Source organism: Callithrix jacchus, chromosome 4 (assembly GCF_049354715.1).
Source record: "Callithrix jacchus isolate 240 chromosome 4, calJac240_pri, whole genome shotgun sequence".
Classification (NCBI taxonomy): Eukaryota; Metazoa; Chordata; class Mammalia; order Primates; family Cebidae; genus Callithrix; species Callithrix jacchus.
The window spans coordinates 16,982,185-17,001,864 of record NC_133505.1 but is presented as its reverse complement, the minus strand read 5'-3'; the positions used below and the strand labels follow the sequence as shown (position 1 = coordinate 17,001,864).

At 35.5% G+C, this 19,680-nt stretch overlaps 1 protein-coding gene across 3 annotated transcripts in view; it reads right to left on the bottom strand.

The window, feature by feature from the left end:
• RANBP9 (RAN binding protein 9) overlaps positions 1 to 19,680 on the bottom strand; it is a 173,388-nt gene that overhangs the window by 49,253 nt on the left and 104,455 nt on the right. The gene's annotated exons all lie outside the window — the stretch shown is intronic.

The window sequence follows — 19,680 nt, the reverse complement described above, 5'->3', positions numbered from 1 at the left end:
GCCTCTAAAAGGGTAGGTCAAGGGCCTAACTAGGAAGGAGCATGAGGGAACATTTCTGAGAATGATGATGGTCTATACTTTGACTGAAGTTTGCATTTCATGGACATATGCATCTGTAAAATTTAAGAGTACACTTAAGATGTGTGCATTTCACCAAATGTAAATTGCACCACACACACAAAAAAAGCAGTAAGCTGACATCAAACTCTAATGATATACATGCTGTAGTGACTGGGGGGGAGTATATACCTGCATTGAAATGCATAAAAGATTAAGATGGATCAACTGATGAAAAGAGGAACAAAGAGATACCGTGTAAAACAATTATAGTCAGTTCTGCTATATCATGACATATGAGTTTCAAAAAACCACCACATTATACAAAATCATGCAATAAAAGCTACAAGGTTTACAAAGGAAATGGGGTTGGGAGCACAGCATGCAAAAATATCGTAACACATTTATAGAAAGATAAGAACCCAATAAAAACAATCATATACCTGTTAAATTATTAAGGAATAGGCCACGCACAGTGACTGATGCCTGTAATCCCAGCACTTTGGGAGGCCATAGTGAGAGGAGTGCTTGAGCACAGGAGTTCAAGATCAGCCTGGGTAACACAGCGGGACCCCCATCTCTACAAAATAGATTGGCACAGTGGTGCACTGCCTGTAGCCCCAGCTACTCAGGAGGATCACTTGAGATTAAGAGGTCAAGGCTGCAGTAAGCCATAATAATGGCTCTACTACACTCCAGCCTGAATGACAGAGACCTTGTCTCAAAAAAAGCAAACAAAAATTGTTACAGAATAAATACTACAAGGAAGTATTTCACCTTGAAAAAACACCTAAGTTTATACTTGGGAAATGGATGTCATAAGAGTTACTGCTTGTGAGCTACTGTGACGTGCTGAAAGGAAGGGTTATCTGACAGAGGGAAATTTGTAACACCAGTTGTGGCTGGGTGTGGCTTATAACTCAAAGTAAACTGAATAGCTGGTAGATACAGGAAGGCTGTCTGACATATAAAAACAAACTCGACAATGAGGGACAGGCAAAATTTATACAGACAAGAAATTTATTATTGTGGTACTAGGAGTTTACGAAGGGCAATGAACATGAAGATTTTTCAGATCAATATGTCAACACAGATCATCAGAAATTATGTATTAACACTGTTACATAAATAATATTGGTGCTTAACATAAAATGGAAACAAACAACATTCTAGTTTAATTCCTGTTATTGATAGGTTTAAGCCTCCTATCTTGCTATTTGGTCCATCTCTGTGTTCTTTTTAATTCTTATTTTTGTTTTTTAGCCATTAATAGTTTTCTGCTATCCCTTTTGGCAGTGTATTAATGAGTACCTTATCATTTTTTTTAATGCCTCTTTGATCTATTATATTCTTGATTTAGTATAGGTATCACATGTTGGCAATGCAAGAAACACTTTTAAAAACCTTTTTACAGTCATGTTCTACAAAAATGTTTTGGTCAACAACAGACTGCATATACAACAATGGTCCTATAAGATTATAATGGAGCTGTTCTATACAAGTGTACCATTCTAAATCTTTCATATCACACATTTTTACTGTATCTTTTCTACATGATGTATTTAGATATACAAAAACCATTGTGCTACAATTCAGTACAGCAACAAGCTATTCAGTTTTATACCCTAGAAGCAACAGACCACACCACATTGCCTAGGTGTATAACAGGCCATGTGGTATGGTCCATACCATTTAGGTTTGTGTAAATAAAATTCTATGATGTTCCTATAATGATGAAACCACCTAACAACACATTTTTCAGAATATATACCCATTCTTATGCAACACATTTTTTGTTGCTGTTATTATGTCTCACTTCATGTCACAAATGCCTCAAAAAATGATTACTATTGTTTTAGTAATACCATTTTAACCCAGTAAGACTAACAAAATTCTCATCAGAAACCATGGAAGCCAGGCAGCAGTTGGATTACAAATTTGAGTACTGGAAGAAAAAAAATTAATCCAAGAATTCTATGACCAGCAAAACTACACTTCAAAAAGGGAAAATTAAGACATTTCCATATAAACAAAAACAAAGGATTTGTCATTAGCAGACCTGCAGCACAAGTTAAAGGGAAACCTTTCAGGTTGAAAACAAAGGACAGAGTAATTCAAATCCATACAAAGAAATAAAGAACTCAGTAAAGATAACTACCTGGGTAAACATAAAAGACAGCTTTGGTGTGTTATGTTTTCACTGTCACTCATTTCTAAGTATTTCCTAATTTCTTGTGCTTTCCTCTTCGTGTGAGTTTTTAGTAGCATACTGTTAAGGTTCCACATATTGTGTACTTTCCAGATTTCCTGATTAGTGATTTCTAATTTTTTTGTGGTTAGAGATTATGCCTTGCATTATTTCAGTCTTTTTAATTTATTAAGTTTTGCTTTATGGCCTAATATATCCTGGAGAATCTTCCACGTGTACTTGAAAAGTCTGTTTATTTCACTGTGGGTTGTTTGAAAATTCTATAGATGTCTGTTAATTCAAATTGATTTAGAGTTTAGTTTGCTTTGTATTTCTTTTCCTGTCTAGTTTTCTATTCATTATTTAAAGTGTTGCACTGAAGTCACCAACTAGTACCATAAACTGTTTATTTCTCCCTGCAATTCTGTCAGTTTCACATCACATATTTTGGGGCTGTATTGTTACGTGTATATTTATTTATAATTTTAATGGCCTTATCATAAATTGACCCTTTATTGTGATAAAATACACTGCTTCATCTCTAGGAACAATTTTTATATTAAAGTCCGTTTTGTCTGATATTAGCATAGCTATTTTGGCTCTCAGGTGGTTACTGTTTGCATAATATTTCTTTTTATTTTAAAGCTGGTGTGTTTGAATCTAAAACTGACTCTTGTGGACAATATAACATTGTTTTTTTTTTCTTTTTTCATGTATTCTGTGAACCACTGCCTGCCTCTTGATAATTTATTTGCTTTTACTTAAATTATTAATAGGTAGATTTAAGAGGTGGTAGGACTGAAATTACCAGTAGGTACATACTGATAGGTAGGATGTATGTTTGTTACTTTGGCATTGTTTATTGTTGGTATGTCTTAGCCTTTTTCTCTGTTCTCCCATTTTTGCTCTTCTGTTTCACTGTGGTTTCTTTACTACAGTTTTGAGTTTTTTTGTAGTGTTTTCTCTCCATACTTAGATAATAACTTAATCTAAGATTTCTTAGATAATAACTTAAAACAAAGTAATTTGAATGTATACCAATATAATTACAATCATGTATCAAATTTCATTCCAAAATACCTATTTCTTTCCTTCTTCTTTGTGCTACTATTGTTACACAAATTAAAATTTTTAACACATTTTAAACCCATGTAGTTTTACTGTGTGTGTGTGTGTGCGTGTGCGTGCGCGTTTTTGAGACAGAGTCTTGCTCTATAGCCCAGGCTGGAGTGCAGTGGTGCCATCTTGGCTCACTGCAACCTCCACCTCCCAGGTTCAAGCAATTCTCCTGCCTCAGCCTCCTGAGTAGCCGGGATTCTGTTTTAAATCAAATATAGAAAAAGAGTTCATCATTTCTACTAAAAACACAAAAATTAGCTGGGCATGGTGACAGGTGCCACTAGCAAGGCTGAGGCAGGAGAAATGCTTGAATCTGGGAGGCAAAGATTGCTTTGAGCTGATATCACACCACTGTATTCCAGTCTGGGTAACAGAGAAAGACTCCGTTCCCACCACCGCACCAAAAGAAAAGATTTATGAACAAAAATACATGTATATGAACGAGATGCAGCTAAAGTAGCACTGAGAGGGAAATTTACAGCTGTAAAATGCCTATATTAAAAAAGATTTGCTAGGCATGGTAATGTGCACCTGTAAGTCCCAGCTACTAGGGAGGCTGAGGTAGGTGGATCACTTGAGCCCACGAGTTCAAAGGTGCAGTGAGCCATGATTACACTACTGCACCCAGCCTGGGCAACAGAGTGAGACCCTGTCTCAAAAATTAAAATTCAATAAAAAACAAAGATCTCTAATTACTAATCCAATTTCTTCCTCAAGAACTAACTAAACCCAGGTGGGACATGGTGGTTACACCTGTAATCTCAACACTTTGGAAGGGTGAGGCAGGCAGATCACCTGAGGTCAGGAGTTCGAGACCAGCCTGGCTAACATGGTGAAAAACCATTTCTAATAAAAATACAAAAAGTAAGTTGAGCAAGGTGGTGTGCACCCATAATCCCAGATAACTTGGGAGGCTGAGGCAGAAGTATCCCTTGAATCCAGGAGGCAGAGGTTGCAGTCAGCCAAGATTGCCCCACTACACTCCAGCTTGGGCAAAAAAAATCAAAACTCTGTTTCAAAAAAAATTAAAATTAACAAAGAATGAACTAGACCCAAAGCAAGTAGCAGAAAAGGAATTACAAAGATCAGAGCAGAAATAAGTGACATAGAAACTAGGAAAACAATAGAATCAACAAATTCAAAAGTAGGTTCTACTAAGGAAAAAAAAGACTCAAATTACTAAAAATCAGGAATTAAAGAAGAAATACTAGTACTAAACTAAAAAGGATCATAAAAAAACAATAATTAAATACTATGAACAATGAATTACATTACCTCCTTTAAATTGACAAACAAACTGACAAATTCCTAGAAAGACACAAACTATTGAAACTGCATAGTAATTTTAAAACACAAAGACAAGCCTGTGCTCAGACGACTTCAAGGGGGAAATCTACCAAACATAAAAATTAACATTAGTCCTTTCCAGACTCTTCCAAAAAAGCTAGAAATACTTCCTAACTCATTCTACAAAGCCGGTATTACCTCATTAACAAAACTAGATAAAGGCATCACAAGAAAACTATAGAAAAAATATTCTTCATTAATACAGATGCAAAAATCCTAAACAAATTACTAGCAAATCAAATCAAGCAATGCATAAAAAAGATTATAAATCATGACCAAACAGGATTTACCCCCAAAACATGAAGTTTAACAAAAAAATCAATCAAGATAATATATTAAGAAAATAAAGAACAAAACCCATATAATTATCTCAAAGGCATAGAAAAATAATTTCACAAAACCCATCACCCTTTCATGATTTAAAAATCATGAAAAATCATGACTTAGCAAACCAGAAGTAGAAGGGAACTTCCTCACAGAAAAAGAACATCTACGAAAAATCACCAGTTAATATCACACTTAGTGGCAGAAGACTGAATATTTTGTCCTTAAGATTAGGAACAAAAAAAAAACGTGTCTTCTCTCACCACTTCTATTCAACATAGTACTGAAGTTTCTACCCTGGGCAAGAAGGCAAGAAAAAGATATAAAAGCCATTAGATCAGAAAGCAAGAAATAAACATCCTCTATTCACAAATGGCACAATCGTTTACATAGAAAATCCTTAACAATCTCCTCCCCCAAAATTATTAAAAGTAGTCAAGTTCAGACTACAAGATACAAGATTAATAAGCAAAAATCAGTTGTATCTCTATACAACAGTAATAATTTGGAAACGAATTTAAGAAAACAATTTCATTTGGGACAGAATTTTCTTTAAAAAAAGAACACTTAGGAAGTGCAAAACCTGAACACTAAAAACTACAGAACATTGTTGAAAAAAATGAAAGAACTCCTAAATAAATGAGGACTCCCCATGCCATATTCATGGATTTGAGGACTAAGTATTATTAAAATAGCAATACTCCCCAAATTAATCTAGAGATTTAACCAAACCCATCAAAATCCTAACATGCTTTGCTGCAGAAATTGACAAACTGATCCCAAAATAATACACAAAGGCAAAGGCCCAGTAGAGCCAAATAATCTTGAAAAAGAAGAACAAAGTTGGAAGACTCACACATCCCAATTTTAAAACTTAATAAAAAGTGACAGTAACCAAGAGAGTGTGTTCCTGGCTTAAAAACAGACACATGAATCAATGCCATATAATTGAGTCCAGAAACTAACTCATATTTAGGATCAATTAACTGCTGCTGTTGTTTTCAGACAGGTCTCATTCTGTTACCCAGGCTGGAGTGCAGTGGCATGATCACAGCTCACTGCAGCCTCTATCTCCCCGATTAGGTGATCCTTACACCTCAGCCTCCAAGGAGGTGGGATTACAGGGGAATGCCACTATGCCTGGCTAACTTTTTATTGGTATTTTTTGTAGAGACAGGCTTTCTCCATGTTGCCCAGGCTAGTCTCAAACTCCTGGGCTCAAGCAATACTGCCCAACTTAGCCTCTCAAAGTGTTAAGACTATAGGCACACACACCACAGCATCTGGTAGATCAACTGATTTTTGACAAGGGGGAAAAAATCCAGTGAGGAAAGAATTCTTTTTTTTTTTCTTTTTTCAACAAATGGTACTGGGAAAACATACACATCCAAATGAATGCAGCTGAGGATGGACATGGTAGCTCTCAGGGAGTCCAAAGTGGTGGGTAGATCACTTGAGGTCAGGAATTCAAGACCAGCCCATCCAACATAGCAAAACCCTGTCTCTACTAAAAATGCAAAAGTTAGCCAGGTGCAGTGGCACATGCCTGTAGTTTCAGCTTCCCTGGAGGCTGAGGCATTAGAATTGCTTGAGGCTGGGAGGCAAAGGTTGCAGTGAACCAAGATTGTGCCACCACACTCCAGCCTAGGTGACAGAGCAAGATTCTGTCTCAAAAAAAAAAAAAAAAAAAATCAAAAAGAATGCAGTTGGATCCCTATCTCACACCATTTATAAAAAATAACACAATGGATTTGAGAGTTAACCGAAGAGCTAAAACTATAAAACTCTTAGATAAAAACACTGATGAATGTCTGATCTCTTAGGTATAACATCAGAAGCAAAAGGAACATAAAAGACAAACTAGACTTTATAAAATTTAAAATGTTTGTGCTTTAAAAAGGATACTGTCAAGTAAACTAAAAGACAATCTAGAGTGTCAGAAAATATACGCAAATCATATCTGATAGGGGACCTTTTTTCAGCACATATAAAGAACTCCTACAGCTCAACAATAAAAGGAAAACCCTACTAAAACAATGGACAAAGGATCTGAATAGACATTTCTTCAAAGATGTATAAATGTCTAATAAGCAAGTAAAAATATGCTAATCATTAGCAATTAGCATTAGCAATTGTGTCAAAAACACAATGGGCTCTCATTTTACATACACTACAATGGCTAGAATCAAGAACATAAGTGTTGACAAGAATGTGGAGAAACTGCAACTATCATAGCTGGTAGTAAGTAAAATGGTAATAGTCACTTTGGAAAACAATCTGGCAGCTCCTCAAAAAGTTAATCATAGATATTTATGACCCAGAAATTATACTCCAATTTTCTGCAATAAAAATGAAAACATATATCCATACTAAAATGTTATGCAATTGTTCATAACAGCAATATTCATAACATCAAAAAGTGTTTCCACCAACTGATAAACAAAATGTGATATATCCACACAATGGAATATTATTTGGCAACAAAGAGGAATGAAGTGCTGATATACGATACAGCAAAAATCAACCTTTAAAACATTACGATAAGATAAGTAAAAAACAAAAGGTCACATTTTGTATAATTCCATTTACATGAAATGTCTCAAATAAGTAAATCCATAAAAACAAAATAGTTGCTCCCTGAAACTGGGAGGAATGAGTGTTTTGGGGTTCCTTTTCAGGTGACAAAAATGTTTTAAAATTAAATAGTAGTAAGGGTTGCATAACTCTGTGAATATAGTAAAAATTACCAAACTGTGCATTTTTAAAGGGTGAATACATATATATGAATTATACATTAATAAAACTCTCATTTAAAAAATTAAGAAGACATCTAAGTTCAGCTCAGTTATGTAAACAGCCTGGAAATCATCACTCCCATCCTCACAAGAAAAAGGCTGAACAACTGAAAATCAACTACTCCTATATGCATTGGAAAACTGAGTTCACAGGTCACAACACCTCCAGAAAAACTGAAGAAACATGTGAATATAGACATATGGCGCTATAGTTAATCTGGAGCCAATAACTAGAATGAACACTTTAAAGGTAATTAGCAAACTACTAGAGATTGAGAGTGAACTAACCTCAGCTTCAACTCATGAGGGCTCAGTCTTAAGGAAGAATACAGGTGACAGAAACAGCTCAACCAAAAAAGTAAAATTTTAAAATAAGCAACAATTAACAAGTATAATGAGTAAGAAACAAATATGGGGCCAGGTGCGGTGGTTCACACCTGTAATGCCAGCACTCTGGGAGGCTGAGGTAGGTGGATCACTTGAGGTCAGGAGTTCGAGACCAACCTGACCAACATAGTAAAACCCCGTCTCTAATAAAAATATAAAATTAGCCAGGCATGGTGGTGCACACACCTGTAATCCCAACTACTCAGGAGGCTGAGGCAGGAGAATCGCATGAACCCAGGAGGCAGAGGTTGCACTGAGGTGAGATCGCACCACTGCACTCCAGCCTGGGTGACAGGGCAAGACTCTGTCTCAGAAAAAAAAGAAAAAAAAAAAAAAAAAAAAGCAACAAATATGGTAAACACTAAAATCCAACTTTAACAATATGTTCTTATTAGAGTAGGCTTTTATTAGCGTAAAATCCCCTCCATCTTGGATAGGGGAAAGGGGAAAGGGAAAAGGGAAAAGTAACCGTTTTTAAATCTAACCTAGAGGAAGAACAAAATAAAAGACTTAAGAAATTCTTCTGAAGATCACAGTTCAGGAACTCTGGTGCACTAAAAAACCCAACAGATTTCATCATAAGATTACGGAACACTTCTCCTCTCTACTACCTATGAGCACATAAACAGGGCTCCAATATAACAGATTACAACTGAGAAAGCTACAAGAAATAGACTTTATTAATAAAAGGAAACCCAAAACAACAAGGAAGACAAAAAGCAGGAAAGTAGAGGAAAATAAAGTCTTTTATACCTATAAACAATACAAACACCTAGTGAACATTAAATACAGCCTAACTCCTGGCCAGATAAACCTAAAATCTCACACTAAATACCTACTGACCTGAGTTTCTACTACTCAGTAAGTCATGTCCAGATTTCAACAAAAATTACAAGGCATGTAACAGGCAAGGAAAAAATCTGAAGAGACAAAGCAAGCACCAAAATCAAACTCAGATAAGGTAGATTTTGAATGATCAAACTGGAAATTTTAAATAACTCAGTAATATGCTAAAGGCTATAAGAAAGAATCAAAACTCCAGAAATAACATTAACACAAATAATGCCTTTGATGGGTAATCAGCAGACTTTAAAAAAAAAAAACAAAACAAGAATCGGTGAGCTTGAAAAAAAACAAAAAAAAAAAAAACAAGAATCAGTGAGCTTGAAAAAAACCATCTGGAACAGTGTTTGAGAATGTGGGACAAGTATAAAAGGTGAAAAATATTCATAATAGTAATGCTAGAAGGAGAAGAAACAAAGAAAATGAAGCATTTGAAGTAATAAGAGTTGATAATTTTCCAAAATTAATGACACATAACCCAGAATGCTCAGAGAACCAACTATAAAAACATCAACACTTCATGTTCAAACCTAGGCAAAAGACAAAGAGTAAATCTTGAAAGAAATTGGAGAAAAAAAAAAAACAAAAACACACTAAAGGAAAGAAGGATAAAAAATTATAGCAGATTTCTCTTCAGAAAGCATGTAAGCAAGAAGAGATTGGAGTGAAATATTTAAGTGTTGGAGGAAAAAACCCACCAAGCTAGGATTTAACATACAGAAAAATCATCTCTCAAAAGTGAAAGAAAAATAAAGACTTTATCAGACAAACAAAAACAGAGGGAACATGTACAAGAAATGTTAAAAGTTCTTCAGAGAAAAGGAAAATGATATAGGTGAGAAAACAGAATCCTCAAAGAAGGAACAAATGAAGACACAATCTTTTTCTTAATCTTAATTGGTCATTATAGATAAGTATTCAGAATATTAATAGTAACTATCTTGGGTAACTGTAGTTTACGGATAAGTGAAATGAGTAATAGCAATGTTATAAGGGACAGGAAGGAGGAGTTGGTTACATTCTGTTATAAGGTACCTGCACTGTCTGTGAAGCAGTATAAGTGGTATTTAAAAATGAACTTAGATGAGTTCTGCCTAAGGCAAACTCTAGGGAAACTACTAAAAAATCTTTCTAAAGAAGTACAATTTATATCTTAAATAGGAGAGAAAAAGGGAATCACATACAATGTTCAATTAAAATTAGACAATGGGCTAGGTATGGTAGCTCAGGCCTGTAATACCTTTGAGAAGCCAAGGCAGGAGGATCACTTGAGCCGAGGAATTCAAGACCAGGCTGGCCTACATGGCGAAATCCCATCTCTATAAAGAATATAAAAAATTTGCCAGGTGTGGTGGTATGCCCTTATAGTTCCAGCCACTTGGGAGGCTGAAGTGGAAGAACCTGTTGAGTCCAGGAAGTCAAGGCTGCAATAAGCCTAGATCACACCACTGCACTTTAGTCTGGGTGACAGAGGGAGACCTTTGGAAGAAAGGAAAGGAAAGCTGAAAGGAGAAAAAGGAGAAAGGAGGTGGAGGGGAGGAGAGAAGAAGGGAGGGGGGAGGGGAGGGGAATAAAGTAAAATTTTAAAATAAGCAACAAAGAACAACAAGTATAAAGAGTAAGAAACAAATATGGTAGACACTAAAATCCAACTTTAACAATACTTTTGGCCAGGCACAGTGGATCACGCCTGTAATCCTAGCACTTTGGGAGGCTGAAGTGGGCAGATCACGAGGTCAGGAGTTCGACACCAGCCTGACCAACTGCAAAAATTAGCCAGGTGTGGTGGTGCACACCTGTAGTCCCTTGGGAGGCTGAGGCAAGAGAATCACTTCAATCTGGGAGGCAGCAGAGGTTGCAGTAAGCTGAGATCACACCAAAGCACTCCAGGCTGGGCAAGAGTAAGACTCCATCTCAAAAAATAAAAAACAACAATACTTCCAATGTGAATGGTCTAAATATACCAACTAAAAGACAGAACTGACAGAGGAATAAAAAATAAGACCCAAATATATTTTGTCTACAAGAAACTCACTCTAAAGACACAGGTTAAAGGGATGGAGAAATACAATGCCAGCACTGATCAAAAGGCAGCTGGACTAGTTAGTTATATATTAATTTCAAAGCAGAATTCAGAGCAAGAAAAATTATCAAAGACAAACAGGAATATTACATAATGATAAAGGATCAATTCTCAAACAAGATGTAAAAATCTGTAATGTGCCTGAGCCTAACAACAAAGTGTCAAAAGATGTGAGAGAAAATCTGATAGAACTACAAGCAGCAGGCTGGGTGCAGTGGTTCATGCCTATAATCCCAGCACTTTGGGAGGCCGAGGTGGGTGGATCATGAGGTCAAGAGATCGAGACCATCCTGGTCAACAAGGTGAAACCCAGTCACTACTAAAAATACAAAAATTAGCTGGGCATGGTGGTACGCACCTATAGTCCCAGCTACTCAGGAGGCTGAGGCAGAAGAATTGCTTGAACCCAGAAGGCAGAGGTTGCGGTGAGCCGAGATTGTGCCATTGGACACCAGTCTGGGTAACAACAGCGAAAACTCCATCTCAAAAAAAAAAACAAAACTACAAGCAGCAGCAGTTAACTCCACGGTTACAACTGATGATATCAACACCCCTCTATCAGTAATTGGCAGACACGAAGGCAGAAAACCAGTAAAGTCAAACTGAAAAGTATCATCAATCAACCGGATTCCACTGACATTTACAGTATACTTTATCCAATAATCACAGAATACATATTCTTCTTCACAAAAACATTTACCAAAACAGATCACATTCTGGGACATAAGACACACCTTAACGAAAGTCATACAAACTATGCCCTCAGACTTTAATGGAATTAAACTAGAAATCAATAAAAGAAAGACAGCTGAAAAATCCACAAAATCTGGAGATTAAACAACACATTTAAACATAACACATTAGTCAAAGAAGTCTAAAGAGAAATTTAAAAATATTTTGAACTAAATGAAAACAACTTATAAAAATTTGTGAATGCAGTGAAAGCAGTGCCTACAGAGAAATTTATAGCACTGAACATAATGGTGATCTAAAATCAACAATTTAACTTTCCACCTTAGGAAACTGTACCAATAAAGACAATACAGACCTAGAGAAAGAAGAAGAAATGATAAATAGAGGAGATAGTAATGAAATTTAAAAGAAGAAAATTTTTAAAAAGTGAACAAAGTTAAAAGCCAGTTCTTTGAAAAGATCAATAAAATGTATCAACCTGTAGCCAGGATAAACAAGAAAAAGACACAAATTATTAATACCAAAATCAAAGACATAAGAAACTATTATTACCAGTAATAATATCAATACTGATCCTACAGACATTAAAAAGGTATTAAAGAAACATTTATAAATAACTTTATGCCCACAAATTTGATGAGTTAGATGAAATGGATTTCAAGGCAATTCCTTGAAAGACATAATCTAACAAAACTCACACAAGGAGAAATTGAAAATCTGAATATGCCTCTATAGATTAAAAAAATTTAAATCAATAATTAATAACCTTTACCGAAATGAGAAAGAAGAAGAAAAACTCTGGTAACTAGATACAATTTGTAGACTCAAAATAAACTTCATCCACTGAAAGAGCCTAGAAGCAATGATACCCAGCAGTAGCAAGCACATCCATAAAAAATTTACTAAATAAAATTCAAGACTATTTGTTGCATAATGTTTGCCCTCAGAATATATCCAGTAAGAATGTACCATATATTGAGTTCAAAAGATATCTGCATTCACTCTCTTTTTTTTTTTCAATGTGGGTATCTGTAAAAGCTAAATAAAAGCATAGACTCAGAGAAAAAAATAAAAGTAACAACAACCTTCCCAAAACACACAAACACTGAGCCCAGATAACTTCAGGGTAATTCCAACCTAACATGTAAGGGAGAAATAACACAACTGTCTCCAATCTTTTGCAGAAAATACACTCAGAGGGAACACTTTCTAAGTCATTCAGAGTCTAGCATTACCCTAATGACAAAACCAAATAAAGACATTACAAGAAGGAAAAACTACAGACCAATAGCTCTCATGAACACAGATGCAAATATCTTCAATAAAGTATTAGCAATTCAAATCCAACAATGTATAAAAAGAACTGTATCTCCTTGAAGTCTGAGTACTAAAATAAATTTAAAAAAAAAAACTATACTTCAGGACTAAGTGGGATTTAACCCAGGTATGCAAGGCTGGCTCAAAAAAACAAACAAAAAAAATCAATTAATGTAATCAATCACATCAAGAAGCTAAAGAAGAAAAAAATCACATGATCAGATCAATAGATGCAGAAAATACATCTGACAAAATCCAACACCAATCATAATAAAAACTCTCAGTAAACTAGGAATGGGGGGAGCTTCCTCAACCTGATAAAGAACATCTACAAAAAACCTATAGCTAGAATCCTACTTAGTGGCTAAAAACTAGATGCTTTCTCTTTAAGACCAGGAACAAGGCAAAGATGTTTTCTTTTACTGCTCATATTCAACATCATAGGGGAAGTCTTAGCTAATGCAATAAGACAAGAAAAGGAAATAAAAGGTACACAGATTGAGAAAGAAAAAAACATACTTTTGTAGCTGAAAAGATTGTTTATGTAGACAATATCAAAGAATTGACAGGAAAAAAAACCTCTTTTAAAAAATAAGCAATTATAGCAAGGTGGCAGTATTCAAGATTAATATGCAGAAGTCAATTTGCTATGCACCACCAATGAACTAGAATTTGAAATTCTACAAACAATACCATTTATATTAGCACCAACAAAAAGGAAATTGGTATAAACAAAAAGGAAATTGGTATAAATCTAACAAATATGTATAAAATTGATACCATGAGAACTATAAAACTGCTGAAATAATCAAAGAAAAGCTAAAGAAATAGAAAAATAGCCCATGTTCATGAACATCAAAAGTCAGTACTGTTGTCAGTTTTTTCCAACTTGATCCATAGATTCGGCATAATTCCAATCAAAATCCCAGCAAGTTATTTTACAAATATTAAGAAACTGATTCTAAAGTTTAGATAGAAAGGCAAAGATCCAGAATAGAAAATAATGCTAAAGAACAAAGAGAATTTTACTTCAAGACTACTCAACCTCAAGACCTACTGGAAAGCTACAGTATCAAGAGAGCATGGTATTGGCAAAAGTATACACACAGATCAATGAAACAGAATAGAGTCCAGAAATATACTGGACCCACAAAAATACTGATCTTGTATTTGTCAACTGATCTTGACAAAACAGCAAAAGAGATACAATGAGGAAAATGTATCTAGATACAGACTTTACACCTCTCAGAAAAAATCAACTCAAAATGGACCACAGACCCAAAAGTAAAATACAAAACTATAAACATAGGAAAACAGAGGAAAAACATAAACATAGGACATAGAAAATTTAGGTAACCTTTGGTTCAGCAATGACTTTAGATACAAAACCAAAAGCAAGAACTATGAAAAGAAAGAAATAGTAAATAGGCCTCATTAAAATTAAAAACTACTGCTCTGTGAAAGATACTATTAAGAGAACAAGAAAATAAGTCACACACTGGAAAAAAGTATTTGCAAAACACGTATCTGATAAAGGACCTTTATATATTCAACAAACCAAACAATTAAAAATTGGGCAAAATCTCTGGATAGACATTTCACTAAAGATGATCTACAAATGACAAATAAACGTATGAAAAGACGCTTAACATATATCACTGGGGAAACACAAATTAAAACAATAATGAGATACCCCTACACACATATTATAATGACTAAAATCAAAAAGCTGACATATTAGTTGCTGATGAAGATGGATGTGGTGTAACAGAAATTTTCATTCATTGTTGGTGGGAATGCAAAATGGTACAGCCACTTTGGAAGATGGTTTGGCAGTTTCCTACAAAGGTAAACACAGTCTTACCGTATGATGTAGCAATCATACTCCTAGGCGTTTACTCAAACAAGATGAAAATTCACAGCCACACAAAAAACTGCACACAAATATCTGTGGCAACTTATTCATAAGTGACAAAATCTCGAAGCAACTAAGAAGTCCCTCAACAGGTGACTGGACTATCATACTATGGTACATTCATACAATGGAATATTATTTAGTGACAAAAAGTAATGAACTATTAGGCCATGAAGAAATACATATGAGTCTTAGATGTACATTGCTAAGTGAAAGAAGCCAGTCTAAAAAGGTTATGCACTATGATTTCAATTATATAATACTCTTTTAAAAAAAAAAAAAAAGGAAAACTATGGAGACAGCAAAAAGATTAATGGGTGCCATGAGTCTGCAGATAGAGGGAAGAGGAGAGAAGGAAAAAGGGTGAATAAATGGAGCACAGAGGATTTTTAATCAGTGAAACTGCTCTGTATGACTGTTTGGATATATGATATCATTTATTTGCCAAAACTCACAGAACTGTACAACAAAAGAGTGAACCCTTATATAATCTATGGACTTTAGTTAATAATTTAACAATATTGGTTCACCAATTATAACAAATGTACCACACTAACGCCACACTAAATACCACAGACATCTGTGTGCAAGTTTTTGTGTGGCCATAAATTTTTACCTTGTTTGAGTAAATGCCTAGGAATGAGACTGCTAAATCATATGGTAAGACTGTGTTTACCTTTGTAAGATTTTCTTAAGAGAAACTGGGTGTGGGAGATGGGGACATATGGGAGGGAACTCTCTTATTATCTGTTTTTCTGTAAACCTAAAACTAGTCTAAAAACCAAAGCATATTAATTAGGGGAATAAAAACACAGTAAACAAATATAAAGGGAAAACAAGTTAGGAGAAATATCCCAACACATATAACAAACAATTATACATTTAATATACAATATGCTTAAAAATATTAAGAAAATAAGTTCTCACAAAACCCTGTCTGTGAATGTTTATAGCAGCTGTACTCATAATTACATAAACTGGAAACAAGCCAAAGTCCTTCTGCTGGGAAGAGATGAATAAACTTACATCCTTACAATGGAATACTACTCAGTAATAAAAAGTAACAAACTACTGGTATAAGCATCAGTATGGATTAATCTAACAGGTATTATGCTAAGTGAAAGAAGTCAGTCTCAAAACATTACATACTGGTCAGGTGCGGTGGCTCATGCCTGTAATCCCAGCACTTTGGGAAGCTGAGGTGGGTGGGTCACTTGAAGTCAGGAGTTCCAGACCAGCCTTGCCAACATGGTAAAACTCCGTCTATACTAAATATACAAAAATTAGCTGGGTGTGGTGGTGCGTGCCTGTAATCCCAGCTACTTGGGAGGCTGTGGCAGGAGAATCGCATGAACCTGGGAGGCAGATGTTGCAGTGAGTCGAGATTGCACCACTGCACTCCAGCATGGGCAACAGAGAGAGACTCCACCTCCCAAAAAAAAAAGGTTACACACTGAATGACTCCATTTACATGCCATTTTAAAAAAAGAAACACTCTAGGAAAAAGAAAGTCATTCAGTGGCTGCCAGGAGTTAAATGTAAAAGGAAGATTAATGTAGGGACATAAAAGGGAAGTCCTGTAATGGACTCTGTGCATTTGTCAAAACTCAGAACCATATAAACGAAAAAAAAGTTAACTTTACTGCATGTTAAAAATAAATTTTTGAAAAAGTATTCCAATAAAACATGAGTAACCTGGACAGGCACTTCAGGAAAACACACAGGCACATGAAAAAAAACACGAAAAATATTGGACCTCACTAGTTCTCAAAGAAGGTCTCCTTAAAATGGCAAACCCTTTGTCACTTAATACATTCTAAAGAAAATAATTATTGATATATCCAAAGGTACATACAAGAATGTTCAATGAACATTCTTTTCATTCTAAATGAAACTGAGCCTAATCTTTATGTGCAAGAAAAAAGGAAGGTAACAAATCACTATATATGCATACATTAAAAGTATGTGGTACTTTTGCCCCCATCTCAAAATGGCCCCACACAGGCCCTGTCCACTATACAAACTCAATGGCTGGAGGAAGACATGGCCCTGCAACTGAGAAGCCCTCAAACTCTGGCCAGGTCCTGTTAGGATCCTCAGAGTCTTAAAATCAAAACAAGCCTATAATGTCATTATAAATGCTGCTATAAAAATAGTATTTAATAAAATGAAAAAATGTAACACAATAATGGGGGGAAAGCATGTTATAAAACAGCTTGTACACTGCCCTCCAATTTTTATTGGAAATGTAACAACGTTTTTCAAAAAGGTAGACGTGAACTTGTACATCAGAAGAAAATGGGTGTATGTTCATATGTTTAAATGTTTAAGATTGGTAACTTGTGAGTTACAGACAAGTGCCCTGAGTTTCTTTATAGAGATGGATAGATATACTAGTATATCTTGCTATAGAAATGAACTTTTGGTGCTCTTAAGTCTTATTTTCATAATGCAATTTGGCAGAAATGAAGTATTTTATTTCAAAGGCATTAAGTAATTTTTAGGTCATGTAAGACAAAAAAAAATTCCCTCTTGCCATGTAACTTACATACGTGAAGAAACTATTCAGAATTTGAAATTTTAAAATGAAACATCAAGAAAGGAATTTCATAGGGCATTATGCCCATTAGATTAATGTTTACTATGCAGCTAACATTTAGTGTAACTAGAATTTTCTTCTGAAATAAATAAACTCTTGTAAAGAAATTACATTTATAAAAATGCTTTTGAGTTTCAAATAAGGCACCGGTCAACTGAGTTAGCTTGTAAATGAAAAGCCAACTCCAGTCCTATAGGACAAAAATGTCTTCAGCTTACCAGTCTTTTTGAAACTGCTAAAAATGGAATTATTTCACCCATTTTCTTCTGATGTAAAAGAACAAACTCTAATGTGTTTCAACCATCAAAAGTGAAATGATAATAAAAGTGATACATACCAACTGGTGATTCACATAATAGTGCTATAAAATTAAACTAAAAACATTCCATCAACAATTGCCGGCCAGATGTGGTTGCTCAAGCCTATACCAGCACTTTAGGAGGCTGAGGTGGGCGGACCACTTGAGTCCGGCAGTTCAAAACCAGTCTGGGCAACATGGTAAAACTCGTCTCTACAAAAAATATAAAAAATTAGCCAGGCATAATGGCACGTGCCTGTAGTCCCAGCTACTCGGGAGGCTGAGGTGAGAGGATCACCTAAGCCCGGGAGTTCAAGGCTGCAGTGAACGGTGATCACTGCACTCTAGCCTGGGCAACACAATGAGATCTTATCTCAAAAAACAATTACAGATGCTCCTGTGAAAATATTTCAATCAAGTTATATATTTGATATGTATTTCATGGTTTAAAACATGTAATCACCACCTAAAAGATTTGAGAACTTATGAAAAAATAATAAAGAACCAAAAAGGAAGCGTTTAGAAAGCTATGCCTGAAAGATTATTAACATATAAATTATTTGACCGAGTAGACAGACAAAACTTCAGTTTGACTTCTTAAAAAGTTTGCTGGCCAGAGCTAGCACTTTATTAGAGACAGCAAAGTGCTCACAGGAGCATGTCTTTCATATACAAACCAATGAATCCAGAGTCTATAGCCAAAACCTCCTTCTTATCTAACGCTCACATACAAAGCCAGTTACTTCCTGCCCTAAATCATTCCAGAGTCAGGTACCAGGCAATTAGAAACAACCACCTCTACAGCTCAAAGCCTGCAGGAATTATCCACACTGGTCAATCCTCAACTGTTTACCCTGCCCTCCCTTGCCTTTCCCAGGAAACTCCAATAAAGACTCTGGCCTGGACTTTTCCATGACTGTCTTCCACTTCCTGACTAAAACCTGGTGCTGACCAGGAGCAATGGCTCACGCCTGTACTCCCAGCACTTTGGGAGGCCACGGCGGGCAGATCACAAGGTCAAGAGATGGAGACGATCTTGGCCAACATGGTGAAACTCCCATCTCTGCTAAAAATACAAAAATTAGCTGGGCGTAGTGGCGTGCACTTGTAGTCCCAGCTACTTGGGAGGCTGAGGCAGGAGAATCACTTGAATCCGGGAGGCGGAGGTTGCAGTGAGCCGAGATCACAACACTGCACTCCAGCCTGGCAACAGAGTGAGACCCTGTTTAAAAAAAACCAAAAAACCTCGTGCTCCCCCTGTGTGGCATGCAGTGACCGTCTCTGAGACCTGTGAGTATAATAAAATTCTTCCTTCTAAGCCTTATTCTCATCTCCCCTGCAGCTGCACAGACTTTACCATACCATATCCAACACCTACATTCTTAGAACAACCACCATTAGTAACAAAAGAAATTTAAGTATATGCATACTCAAAATATTGCAAAGTGAAATACCACTCACCAGGTGATTATCTGAAATAATGAAATTGAGGTAAGAAACTTAAATAACAGAAAACAGAAATCCTTTTTCAGTATTACTATTCAAACCTAAGACATTTCACTTTATTATCTGTAATTTTAAAAATTGTTCCAATTCTATATATCTCTATATGTACTGCACCTTCACTACCACTTTCTTCCCAAAGCATAAAGAATCACAGAAAACAGAAATTAGTTCTTGCCTCTGGGAAGTTCACAATAACATACATCAACCCT